General features: G+C 32.9%; 1 pseudogene; it reads left to right on the top strand.

The window, feature by feature from the left end:
• Positions 1-410: 410 nt before the first annotated feature.
• Positions 411-15178, top strand: part of LOC149528686 (protein CHUP1, chloroplastic-like) — a 35034-nt pseudogene continuing 20266 nt past the window's right edge.

The following is a 15178-nucleotide window of genomic DNA, read 5'->3' as shown; positions in this document are numbered from 1 at the left end:
TACGATTTAGTGAGTAACTAAAGAGAGAGAAAAGAACGAAAACAAACATTAAACCCTACTTTCTCAAAGAACCCTAAAAGAATTCTGAGGAAAAAAGGGAAAAATAATAGGGTTTGTATAACTCACTCTACAATCTATTAACGATTTACAGAGATACGATTTAGTGAGTAACTGAAGAGCGAGAAAAGAACGAAAACAAGGAAAAAAGAAAAAGAAATACATTGTCGCTGTCCCTCTTGAGCGGGGCCGCTGGGTCTTGGTTGTTGAGGACGACGGGCGAAGTAGTAAGAGGGATAGAACTCCCTGGCATACGGATTCAGCCGTTTCATTTTGTTTCAAGTGCTAATAACAAGCGAAAGTGGAGCCTCAAGGAAGCCCAAACAAACAGGAAATAATGAGTTGAAACCACGATGGCGGCGGTTTTTATAGCAGCTTCCCATGCACTGGCAACGACCAAAACACATCTGATTTCACAATGGACTCCGTGGCTTGACTTTTCCATATAAATGGGGGCGTTTATGTTTTTTTATTAAAAATAGAGAGGTTCTAAACCCATGTCATACCATTATAGCATAAAAATTAATATACTAAAATAAATTATGGAAGGGGTTATGCTTTCTTAGGTGACATTTTTATAAATAATTCATATTATTAAAAGTAAACTTCAATAAAAACGAAAATATTCTAAACTACATTTATGTAGAATCAAATAATTTTTATTTACTTTTTTCATATGATTTTTATTCATTTTTATATTTAATTAATAGAAAAGGGACTATTTATCAAAAATATATGTTTTATATCTGCCAATCTAGTAAACATTAAAAACCAATTCAAAGTGTAACAAAACTCACAAAGTTAAATTTAAACATAGTTAAATTTATCTAACAATAGACAAAATTTAAAGAAAAGGTTAAAGGTTCAAAATGTATAGTAACAAATATATTACATCATATTCTCCCTATTATAATTTAAACCATGAAATTTAATAATGGTCATAGGTGTCAAGTTCTAGGGAATAATTTTTTAATGTATCGAGAAAATAATAACAAATATGTTTTATTAGGTTGGATAACAAAAAAAACATCATTTCAAAAGAGGGATTATGTGCACCCAATGAAGCATATTTAATATTTTTGAAGTAGTTGATAACCATAAAAAGAAACCGCAAAATGTTGAGAGTCAAATTCTCTTTAACCACAATCCTTAGACTTCTATGCATAAGAAACAAAATGATAAACCAGTAGCATTTAAAAACATCATTGCTATTGGTTGAAATAAATGACATAGTCCAAAAAACCCTATGGGGTGTAAAGCTAGAGGCATAAACATTAAAACAAAAATAAAAAATAGTAGACCCGGTTTGCTACTCAGATGCTTCCTTAGGATGGATGATTTTGTTCCTCCTAGGAGGTAGTGTAGCCATTTTTTTGACACCTATAGATGTTGCATCCCCCATATGGTATGCACTTTGAATTACATGTTAAATAATGCATATTTGAACTCAAATTTAATAACATGTGCTCATATGTTCCTTTTATTTGATTTTGTAGGGATTGTTGTCAACTACACTGTTTGATGTTTCTACAGCTGTTGATCCATTAACCACTGAGACACAACATCAAATACCTATGGTATGAACTTTTGACTCAAGAAAAATAATTTGTACTATTTTTATGTACGCATTGTTATTAACTTATAATCTTCAACTTTGATTCATGTATAATTTTATGTGTTTTGGTTTTACGAATAGGAGATGGATCATACTTATCCATATAGGCCTTGGTATAGTTTATTTTTGACTCCATCTTTTAACCATGTGAGACATGCCAATGATTATCATGGTAGAATATATTTAGACACATCTGTGACATTGGATACTACACAAGTATGATATATATACACATGTTTCTATAGTTTATAAAAATGTAGTGTAAATCATGTACTTTGTAATTCATGTATATATAATTTTGACTCAACGTTTATGTATTCATAATTTTAGGACTATGTCACCATGACAATTTTTGAGAATATGGGACTAAGCCAGATGGAGGTACCTACATCATCCTTTGAGATCATTATTGTGATTTATGTATATACATAGTTCATTATGCTCTTTATCAAATTTTTAAAATGTATGTATTGTAAATTACAGGACCTCACCACTGCCACATTTGGTAGCTTTCAAAGTGCACCTCCTTCCGTTATAGAGGGACACCCATCTCATGTGGTATTATTTTTTATTATGTAGTGAATATTTAATTTATTTTCATGCTAGATTTTGAAACTCATTTCAATTAAGCATGTACATGATGAGACACCTTATGTTACATAACATGATCCATGTACCTCGCGGGGTGTCCCACATGATGAGACAACTAATGTTACATAGGATTATCCAACTAAGTCCTCTTCATGTGGACTAAAGAGGATAGTAGATCAGATAGATTAGGTCTTATCATGCTAGTGTATGCAGTATAGATTATTATGTTACCATGTTGTAAGTATGAACCGTTATCTTTATTGCGACATATTTTATTCATGTTATGACACATTTTGTAAGTATATGGTACATGCACAATAATTTTAATAATTATAACTATTTATATAGAAACATTAATTTAAACATATTTGAATGTAAAAGTAATAGAAAAAATAGGAGGTCATTACTTGAATTGACAATTAATTTATAATATCAAGTGTACACCTTTAACTTTCAAATAGAAGTAACCTCTTATTTTCAAATGTTTACAACATGTTTCACAATATATGTAAGACAATGTCAATGACATAAATAGAAGTCAACTCAAAATATAAAATTGGTTCAACACTCTTTTTCAAATGAGGTCCTACAAAATAAAATTGTAAAACAAAAACACATGTTAATAAAACCATACATTAATACGAGCTATCTAAACTATGAAAATGAGTAATATTTATGCAGTCACTATGTGTAATTGCACAAGATGTTCATGTTTGATCCACCTTAACATGTAATTGTATAAGATGTTGATTTAAATTTGCATAAATTGTAATTGAGACCTAAATAAGAGGTATATATAAGCTCTCTAATTTTCTATTGACAATGCATACATACATGTAATTAAATTATATAAGTACATATATCAAAATAGCACAATAAAGAAAAAACATACATGTGTTTGATTTAAATGGAGTCATCTCACTATACCATCTACATCCTCTCTCTCTCTTGCAATGCATCTATGATTGTCTAGTGCTCGTCCACTGAAATTGTCCATAATACCTTATTCGTGGGTCTCCTTTTGTATCTTTCTAATTTGATATTCATTGCCACAACAAAATGAGAATAGTTTCAAATCTTCTTTTTGGATTAGTAGTCTTCAAATTTTGGTAAACCATTTCTTCTTGTTAGGAATGTATGTAGCCAGGTGCCAACTAAAATGACAGACCCAATTAGATACTCAAAACCATCTTGATCTACTTGATGAAATTTCATTTTTTCTTAGGTTCCACACATCTAGTTAGTCAATACTCAATCTTTTCATTATTATCAATAGGTGCAATAAGAGCATAAATATGTCGTACAAGATAAGATAAAGTACATAAATACTTTAGTCACATGCATACATATATAAATAATATATTAAATATATGTACTTGAATTATATTAATGATATGTACATAAATATATAATATAAATTGAAGCATGATCACAACAAAACTTAATTTAATTGTGCATACCAGGTTGTATGAGGTCTAAAATACAACCATAGTATTTGAAATGTCCCTTTCTCTGATTTTGTATGATATTTCCAACCTCTAATCAGATTTTCAAGATCAAACAACTGATATCACAAAGATCCGGAAAATTTCTCAAAAAACCCCAAATCGGGTATGCTGAAAATAGTGCCAAAAGCTTCACAACTTCACAAATTATTAATAAATCTAAAAATGGACATTATTACAGAAATTTCAGCAGCATAAAAGCCTACAAAATGACATTTCCAGATCTGTATGGCCCTTACACAATAGTTCACAAATGTAGGACAAAAACTATGCTCATCGGGCTCCCAAAATTAACACAAAAATGCCCGAAAACACCACAAAAACACTAATAATCTATCTCAGAAGTTTAATCACATCTCAATACATATATTCAGCTCTATTTTAACACCTTAAAGTCTGAAATACAGCAGCAACCCAAACTGATATGAAATACTCAACTGAAAACACCAAACTCATACAAAAAACACACCCGAAAACCCACAAATCTGCACTATTCAGCACAAAGGCAAACTCAGTATGAGCATGCACATGGAATGGCTTCAAACTCCCATCCTTAGCCTTCCTAGAAACCTGCAAAATCCCATTCTTGGGTCTCCCTGGAAACCTGCAAACTCTCGTTCTTGGGTCTCCTTCTCCACAGGTTTGGCAGCCTCTGAAGAATAACAAAGAATGAGCAAAAATCAAGTTCTGAAATCAACCCAAAATGCCGCCAAACCCCTTAAAAGAGGGCATAACCATAACTCACATTCAAGAGAGGTTAATGAAACATATTTTAATAATAATTTTCATTTATTAGTCCAACAGTTTCCAAAGATTAACCCCCTTTTTTCGAAACTTCACTTTCTTGGGCCTGCCTGCCTTAGCAAAGATTATTATTTTTTAATTATTTGAAAAGGGGACATGACAAGTCCTCCCCTCCCAAACATTGCTTGTCCTCAAGCAATGGCTGAACAATAACCCAATCAATCCACCTGGATCCCAAATGTAGTCATGAACTATACTACTACCAATTAACATAGGTTCTTGCAATATGACCAAGAGGAATCCATAATCAAACTGACAATTATAGCTCAACCAAACTCCAAAATCACCACTACCACAGTCAAAAACCCATGAGACACAAACTCTTAGAACATCAGAACCCAAGTAAAGTGGACAAATCAAACTACCAACACAGTAAATACCATCAACGCATCCCACTGACTTATACGAAATGTACAATCCAACTCTGCAACAATGGTGAACGCTCTCGAATGAAACTGTACCAAGTATGGAGAATCCACACACTGTACAACTCTTGCAGTCAACACAACTCTGCAAATCACTGGCCACTATCTCATAACCATAACTCCGATGCACTGCTAATGGTGAAAAGACATTACAAGATAAAGAGTAAGAAATGGAATCCAAACCAAATTTTCCTGCCATCAACTCCTCAAAACAAGGATCAAATGCTAACTGATGTACATACCCTACAATATAATGTTGATTAAAAAAACCAACCTCAGTCAACAGCTTACCATGAACAAGTGATACAACCCACTATGACTGATCACTAGCTAAGTCAGGAGATGTCATGGCCAAAGGAGTAGAATCAATAACAACACCCACTGAAGCATCACTCCCAAACTCCTGCTCTAAGTCACATATTATCAAGCTGTCAACTGCAGAACCTATCACCATGTCATGCCCATCATAACTCTCATCTTGAGGCATCAAACTGTCCCATAACTGATGATAAGCACTAGGAACCAAAGTACATCTCTGTATCATCATCTCATCAACATGGTCATCAAAGGTAAATTGATGAGCGTACCTCATAGTGTAATATTGATAGAATTCACCAATCTTAGTCAGTGGCTCAGACTGTAATCTAGATGAAACTAACTGCAATTGATCATTAACCATGTTGGAACTGACTACTACCTCTGAAGATATCACCAAGGGAGTAGTATTACTAGCAGGAACCATGCCAACTGGGGACTTACCAACATCACACATGATCTTTGATACATCTCTAGTCTCCGTGCCATTAATAGTAGAGGCCACCACCATGTCAAGCATACAACAATCTGCTACAACACCCAACTCAACTGAACCTAACTCTAGTGGGAATGAACCTGATATGCCAATGTTAGTATCAAGGATGGATGCATCCCTATCTCCATTGTCTCTGACAATCTCGGCCATGGACATCCTCGGATCACCAAACACCGCAGCTTGTGACTGTATAGAATCAGGTAAAGAATGTAGTCGCTCTAACTCCATGGTCACCTTAGCCAAATGAAACTGTGACTCCTTGAAATCCAACAATGTACTCTCAAGAATCTTAGAAGTCACCTCAAGCTGCTCAGTAAGCTCACTCACCTCATCTTCCTTGGCCAACAATGCATCATATGCTGTACTACCCCACTCCATAAGATAATCTCTGTCGGCTACCAACTGCATATAATTTTGTCTCAAAATCCGAATAGCCTCCCATAAAGAGTGGATCTCTGTCAAGGAAAGATAACTGCCTTCTTGCTCATCACTAGTAGGAGAACCCCATCCATAAAATGCTAACAACTGATGAGTAGCATCAAAATGCTGGCAATGTCTTGGTCACTAACTCTCAACTGATTAAACACATGATGGCACTGGCTTGACTATCTCCTACAAACTTCCTCTGATGCACTATCTAAAGGAGTATCCTCAAAGTTACTAGTCTCTAGAGTATTACCATCCATATCCTGTGAATCAAATCTAAAGCTCATATCAACATACGGAGTATCAAAAACATTAGCACTATTGTCCAACTCCTCTGTACCCAAGGAAACTAAGTCTTCAAAACTGCCCATTGCATCCTCCTGGATGTCATCAATGCCAATATGATCCTGGGACTCATCTGTACACACTACCAAATATGAAATATCATCAACACATTCCAACAAGTATGGTCAACTGGATATATGAAAAAATCCCAACACCGGTGTATAAAAACTAATACTAACATCGGATAAGCTCCTGGCACAAGAAAAGACAACACCGTGCAATTTGCTAATCAAATCCATGATAGCACCCAAACAATCACTACTAACAAAAAATGTTAAAGATTTCGAGTCAACTGAATCCCAAATGCCAATATAACAATCTCGAGTCCATATCCGTAAACTATAATCAGCTGGTAACTCAAGAAAAATCTTCACTTGAGTAATATGACCAATACCAACTAATTTCACATACCTGTCATGATGAGATAATGTAGTCACAATACTGTCTTCACTCACCTTTAGCTGGCAGGATAAATCATGTGAAGTACTACTAGCCTCAACCTCATGTGATGAAACATCTAACTGTGCCTGGTGCTCTCTCTCAAAAAAGTCATGAATGCTCAATGTCTGCTCATCTCTACCAAGTATCTCACAATCATGCACAACAACATCCTCATAATCATCATCGTTGAGATCAAATCTATCTATCACTCTTTGACTAAAATCATCAAATGTAGTTACCTGATCATGACCTTGAGTAGTCATTCCATGATACCACCAATCATAGGCTGCATCTTCCAAGTGTAGACTTGCAATTTGAATAGCATCACTCTCCTTCATGGGGTTAAGTGTGAAGAAAGTCTATAATTTTTGTAGCCACGCTCTAGCTGAAATTTTATTTGTTCTATCAAAAGTAGGTGCTATAAACTTGCTTATTTTATTTTTGAGCTCTCTTACACTTATGTCATGCTCCCTTCTATACTCTTTCGTGGGCATCAAAGTGTTCATCATATCCACATATTCTCTAAAAGGAACCAAACTACGAAAGTCATCATCTAAGCCATTGTAAGTAGCTCTTAATGTAGTCAAGTTACCTGTAACCTCTTCCACAGGATTAAGGGCTGGATTTGGTACTGGTGGCTCATCTACAGGAAAGAAAATAGTTTTGGTTGATTTAGATGGTGTGGATTTCAGATTTCTTGGCTCCTCTAAAGTGCTCCCTTTCTCATTAATAGATGCAACTCCTTGTAGTTTTTCTGTCAATATTGGCAAAGCCTCTCTAGTTTCTGCCAAACTATCCACTGTTTGCTTCTGAGTATTTTGGATGTCTGGGAAGAATTTCTTTGCCATCTCATCTAGATCAGCCATACTTTTCCCTTCCTTGAATTTTTTACTTTTACTTTCAATAGGAGGTTTGATCAAATTTTTTCTATTCTTTTCTCGCTGCAAATATCTTTTTTCTCTTTCACTTAGTTGCATGCAACCATAAAATTTGACATGCAGCTGATTAGAAGCAACATGCAACCACCAAATTCACCAAGAACTAACATGCAAATGATTAGAAGTAGAATGCAACCATAAATTTTGACATCCAGCTGATTGGAAGCAACATGAAACCATAAATTATGACATTCAAGATATCAAAACTGACATGCAAGATCTGGGTAGTTGTCAAAACTGACATGCAAGATCTATGTAGTTGTCAACACTGACATGCAAACTTCTACAAACCCTTAGGCTAGCAAGATCATGGCTCTGATACCACTGAAATGTCCCTTTCTCTAATTTTGTATGATATTTAGAACGTCTAATCAGATTTTCAAGATCAAACAACTAATATCACAAAGATCCACCAAATTTCTCAAGAAACCCCAAATCGGGTATGCTAAAAATAGTGCCAAAAGCTTCACAACTTCACAAATTATTAATAAATCTAAAAATGGACATTATTACAAAAATTTCAGCACCATAACAGCCTACAAAATGACATTTCTAGATCCATATGGCCCTTACACAACAGTTCACAAATGTAGGACAAAAACTATGCTCATCAGGCTCCCAAAATTAACACAAAAATGCCCGGAAACACCACAAAAACACTAATAATCTATCTCAAAAGTTTAATCATATCCCAATACATATATTCAGCTCTATTTTAACACCTTAAAGTCTGAAATACAGCAAAAACCCAAACTGATATGAAATACTCAACTGAAAACACCAAACTCATACAAAAAACACACCTGAAAACCCACAAATCTGCACTGTTCAGCACAAAGGCAAACTCTGTATGAGCATGCACATGGGATGGCTTCAAACTCCCATCGTTAGCCTTCCTAGAAACCTGCAAACTCCCATTCTTGGGTCTCCCTGGAAACATGCAAACTCCCGTTCTTGGGTCTCCTTCTCCACAGGTTTGGCAGCCTCTGAAGAATAACAAAGAATGAGCAAAAATCAAGTTCTGGAATCAGCCCAAAATTCCTCCAAACCCCTTAAAAGAGGGCATAACCATAACTCACGTCCAAGAGAGGTTAATGAAACATATTTTAATAATAATTTTCACATATTAGTCCAACGGTTTCCAAAGATTAACCCCCTTTTTTCGAAACTTCACTTTCTTGGGCCTGCTTGCCTTAGCAAAGATTATTATTTTTTAATTATTTGAAAAGGGGACATGATAGTATTTTCATGCAAAAGTAACATTCTAGCCTTCATTTACTATATCATCTTGAAAATGTGTGTCAGTAGGTGCTAATGAATTTTGTTTCCAATTTTCAACACATTCTATATTCTCACATTCTTCCCATTCACCTGCAAGACAAAACTAACAAAAACAAGCAAGCTCCCTAGTCTATATAGTCCAATTATTAGAATCTAAACTCCTAAATGAATTTCATTTAGCTAAACTGCTAATTGTATCACAGTCATATCTTGAAAGGATATTCTTCTCTTTAACTAGGCATAAGAAACATTTGATTGTAGAGTTCTTACTCGATCCTATGTATAAATATTTTTTACATCATTTGACAATCTCATGTGCATTTTTTAATTTGCCTTTTTCCTCAAATTTTAATTGTTCTCTACTAAGGACTCTCTTCACGCATGCACCAACACCATCATGTTCTCCTTTACCATGTCTAGCCTAAAAAAACTCCACACATGTTAGATATTAGTTTGCCTATGTGTCCTACTCAACCAATAGAAAATTCTAGCATTTTTGAATTGTCTTGTACAATTATTTGATCATATCTAATCTTGTGTCATTTGAATTTGTCTCTCTTTTAAATTATCATAAAAGACCTTGAAAAAATATTGGACAAACTCATATGAATGAAGTTTGCTATCACTCATATAGAAATGGCACTCTCTCAATATTTTTTGATCCTCCTCTATCCTATCAATGCATGCCTATAAACTATATGAACATAAATTGTTTCTTGCACTGATTTGTAATATTGTGATTTTACCTCATCTTGTGGTGCAAGTGTGTAGTTCTTTGCAAAGTCAACAATTGAAAGTATTGTATCATTTGGAAATGTATTCTTACATATGCAAAATTGTTCATCAATCCATCCAGCATATTGAGAGTGTTTAACATATTTTTGTATGATCACACTCTTAAACTCATCTATAAATGCATGAAAACTATCTTTATCTATAACTAGATCACACCTTCTTCAAATTGTCCCATCCTTCAATGGATATTCTATAGTTTTGAATCTTTTTACATCAACTAATTGTTGTCCAAAAGTATTCAAAGCATTTTCATACAAACATTCGTCTAACAAAGAAATATTGCACATATATTACATGTACTAGAAAGATATGCATTGAAAATAAAGTATTGATCATTAGGTGGCTTACAAAAAAAACTTAAAATGAAATCCTTTATAGTTTGAGATGGTACTTTTATACCACATTCCTACAACATTTCTTTACTATGCATGGTACCACGTATCGATCAAAATACATCATAATGGTAAAAAAATTAAACATGAGTTTTACAACATGATGTAATTCTTTCTTTGTTAATCCTTACATACCATGGTTTACACTTTTCAAAATATCTTTGACTAATGGTAATAGTTAACACCTTACCATCTACAATTTTTTTGAATAATTCAGTTTGAGTAATGTCCAAAAGGTGTTTAGGATGTGGATCACATATTTTTGAGCCAACTCTCAATTTAAGAACATCTCTTGAATTAGGTGATACTCCTATATTACCATGCCAAAAAATTTCAACCAAACTTTTGACTTCACTAGTAAGTTTCATATCACACCTCGAGAGTCTACCACTACAAGTGCATAGAATATTTGTTGGATCACATTGAAAGTTAACCTTTCTCTTCACAACTCTTTCTAAAGTCTTACAGTTCACATTAAGATATCTATTTATGTTACTAAACAATCTTTTGTCAATTGTTGACTTGTTAACTAAAGTTGTTGTTATTGCTCGTCATGTTGCATTCTTATCTTTAGAGCAACTTCTCTTTTCAATAACATCAAAGGCACTAGCAATATTGGAATTAACTTGTTTGAAAGACTCATTTTTATTCTTGGGTTTTGCATGCATTCCTAAGATTTTCATTACTTTTCACATTTTATGCATTTTAATTAGTTGCAACATCAACTAACATTGAAACCCAAATTACTTATTATAAAAAAATGTCTATATAATCTATTAGCATGTTCCCTAATTTGTCTCCATGAAACTAATCCCTCAAGATTATCTAGCACATCATTAGGAATATAAAAATTGTGTTTAGGCACTTTATTATCAATATAACATGTTTGTTCAATAATTGATGTTTCTACATCTACATTCATACAATTGTTATTTTCAATTGACATTCCATTTTTACTATTATTTGGAATTTCAATCTCATTTTAATTTTTTCTTGGCATTTCTTTTGGAGCATGTGTTTTATTGTCTAGGATCATTTTGCAAACTATTCTCATGAAGAAAATCTAAATCATTTAAATCATAACCTACTAAAAAATCACCAATTTCATCATTAGAAAAATTTTGAGGGTTTGGAAACACACCTATATTGAATGTTTGATTAGAATGTGCACTTGAATCTCATTGTATTGTGTTGTCTTCTTTAGCCTCTTCATCCATTGTGGTATCCTAAATGTCTTTCCCCTTTCAAAAATTACTCAACTCTCTAATTTTTTGGCATCTCTCTCATTGACATTATGCTTCATTCTCTTTATTTGTTGCAATCTCCTCATTTGTCAAAACTTTTATTTTCCTCTTTCTTCATTGTTTTGATCCCATGTTTGTACCAATTTTGAATTTGAATCAATAGCTTGCAAATTGTAGAAGAAGACAAGAAAATAAAATTACTATGATAGAAACTTACTATTGTACTTCGATATTGTCATTTAATCATTGAAATAATTAAAAATTGGTCTATGGGGAATCTTTTTAGGCCCAATGGTAGATAAAAAATGGGTACCTAATTGTTTAAATATCAGATACCTGATTATAAATCAGGCATCTGATTTGGTTAATAGCTAAATCCAAATCAGGCATTCGAGTTTTGAATTACAAATTGGATGCCCGATTCTAGTGACATGGGCATTAATTTACATGGAGTTTTTCCTTGGAGAAAGGCATGGCATAGGTTTGATCCCATGAATGCTATGCCTTTATGAACCAATTTTTTTACTAAGGCATTTAATCAACAATTTCAAGGATTTTCATAATTTTTATATGGTCATACTCATTGAATGTTTTGACAAAACATAAACCCATTATAGGGGTTACTATTTTGATTTTAAAAAATGTACATTTTATAATGTTTTGAGTTCATTTGCTATTTTTCCATTATTTATTAATTAAAAGTATTTCTTAAATGTTAAATAGTGATGTTCACTAAAACTTTAATAACTTTTTAAATTTTTCATATTTTGTAAATTAATCTACATGTCATCAATTCTCACACAATTATTTCAAACTTTAAAATAAAAAAATAAAAAAATTAAATTTTGATTAAATTATGGCATCCATACACGAAAGGTTTTAGAAATTAGCTAAATCATTAATTAAAAATTAATAATAATAAAATTTTCATTAAAAAATTCAAGAAAAATATTTTTAGCAATCTTTGGTATGTCAGGTATCTTCATTTATTTGTGTCAAATTATGGTGTCCATACATCTAGACATGGTAGGATCCTGAAACATACATTTTAAAAAAGTGGTTTTTAAAGATCCATACTAAAAAAAATCTATCATATAGGTATAAAAATAAATTACATATTCAAAAAGAAGATTCCAAGCACTACAATTTGTATTTTTAAACTTTTTTAATGTTTAATCTCTAAATGGCTCAAATTTTGGCATTAATTGACAATATATTTCAAAAACAGGAAAAATACTTCCACATTTTGGCCAAAAGTGAGACCCAACTTCTTGCACTCACTCAAATCTTTGGTACAAGATATCAACAACTGTATCATTTGAACTTCTAGCTATACTATAGTAATTTTTAATATTTTTCCTACATATGTTTTTGGAGATTCATCTTCCACCATTTTAGCATCTTGAAATGCACAAATCAAACTATGTAGCTCCAATTTCTTAGAATGTTCATCACCTTCAAAACTAATTTCCAAAGATTTCCAAATCAAATGAGAAGTAACAAGTTAATTTACCTAGTTGCATTCAATTTAAAGAAGTGTAAACAATATTGCTTCTATATCTCTCATGTTGCAGATGAAAAGATCTCTTTCTTCCTTGCTTTAAGTTTCCAAATCTTTTTTAGCAATGATTGTCTTTAATGATTTTGTCAAAATCTAATATCCTCGACCCATACACAATAGATGTGTCTTCATCTTTTCCTTCCTTGCTAGAAGATTCCAACCCTATTAGGGGTTGTAGAAGACATAAGGACCCACTATCCAAACAACTTTTGGGGCAAGACCATTGAACTCACTATCCAACTAATCTCTCAACTATTCCTTGCTGAATAATTGTATGTATTATACTTTAAATTATTTTCTCTATCCTATGAACCAGACCAAGTCACGAGCCTTAGATTCAAATATCAAACTTTAGATCACAAAATGAAACATTAGCAATGAAGTTTCCTTCCTTTTTTGTTTGCTCTGTTTATCTTCACATTCTGTGCTTTGTACTATTGATAAGTATCCATATTCATCCATACATCTATCATACATGATAAAAGAAAATTTCCTTCCGTTATACCGAATCCATAAAATAATTCCTTGAGTTAGTTGTTACCCCTTCTCAATTAATTATTATAGGACCGCATTGAGAATATGTTATACTTAGCAATAAAACTAATCTTCTGTCTTGCAACTTGAATATCTTTTCATACATGTATCATTATGATGGGTGAGATTTCTAGCTCATCACCAATATCTCTTCTTCACATCTTTAAATTCAACTTCTCAGAATAACAAATCTACTAAGAAATATAAAAAGTTTATGAGATCATGCCTCTGCAAAATTTATTTAGATTTAATATCTTATGCTTCCACCGTTAGCTACCTATACTAGACACTTAGTAGTATCTCCCTTTAACCTTGCTATTGAAAATTCTCAATGATCATCCTTTACCAACTTAATCTTTCTATTATTCTTTTGTCAGATACTACAAAAAGTTGCTATGTTGACATCAATGAAAAACACAGTCATGAATGTAACATATCATCATGATAATGAACTAATCATATTTTTAAAATATAGCCCCATAGAAATATCATCACCATTCATGCTTCCAACAAGAGGATCTATGAGAGAGATATTGATACAAGGAAAATAAAATGAGTCATTGAGTGGTCATTTTGCAATCCATAAGACACTAGATTTTGCTCATAGATTCTACTAATGGCCAAAAATGATAAGAGATATAAAGATGTGTGTGGATTCATGCATCATTTATCAAAAGAAAAAGGTAACTTCATCAAATACAAGGCTATACAAGCCACTTCTTATACCAAATACACCTTGGAATGGCTAAGCATGGCCTATGTAGTTTGGTTGGCTAAGACCAAACATAGACTTGATAGTGTATATGTGACAGTTGATAGGTTTAGCAAAATGACTCACTTTGTGCCATGAAAAAAATCTAATGATCTATTCCACATATCCAATATTTTCTTCAAGGAGCTAGTGTAGATCCATTATTTTTAAATCAATATTATGTGTGTTGGAATGTCCAAAATGGGAAGAGTACTTTTGAGAGGGGGGGGGGGGGGGGGGTGAATCAAAAGTACCACACTTTTGACTCTTCTCTACTATTTAAAATCGTAACTAAAAAGAAAATTGCTTGCAAATAAACATATAAATGAACATGAAGTAAATCACATGCAATAACACATAACACCATATTTGGTAACCCATAAACCCTCCAAGAATAAGAATGTTAAACTGGAGTGAGGATGATACCCACAAAAATCACTGCAGAAATAAATGTTCAACCACTTCTGATGTCTACCTTGTAAAAGGCTTGCCCTATTAAAGGCTTTACACTATGTCAATAGTGACCAAATTAGAGGATTTATGAACACTTTACATGAAGTGTGACCTTATTAAAGGATTTACAATTGGCTATTAAACCCACCTAATACATAGGATTTTCAATCACCTTCTCCAAAGGTTCTCTTACCTAGCTATTAAGCTAA

This window comes from Cupressus sempervirens, chromosome 11, assembly GCF_028749045.1.
Source record: "Cupressus sempervirens isolate cs-2001-9-10 chromosome 11, ASM2874904v1, whole genome shotgun sequence".
Lineage (NCBI taxonomy): Eukaryota > Viridiplantae > Streptophyta > Pinopsida > Cupressales > Cupressaceae > Cupressus > Cupressus sempervirens.
Note: the sequence above shows the minus strand (reverse complement) of the source record. Positions and strands in the feature narration are given on the sequence as shown.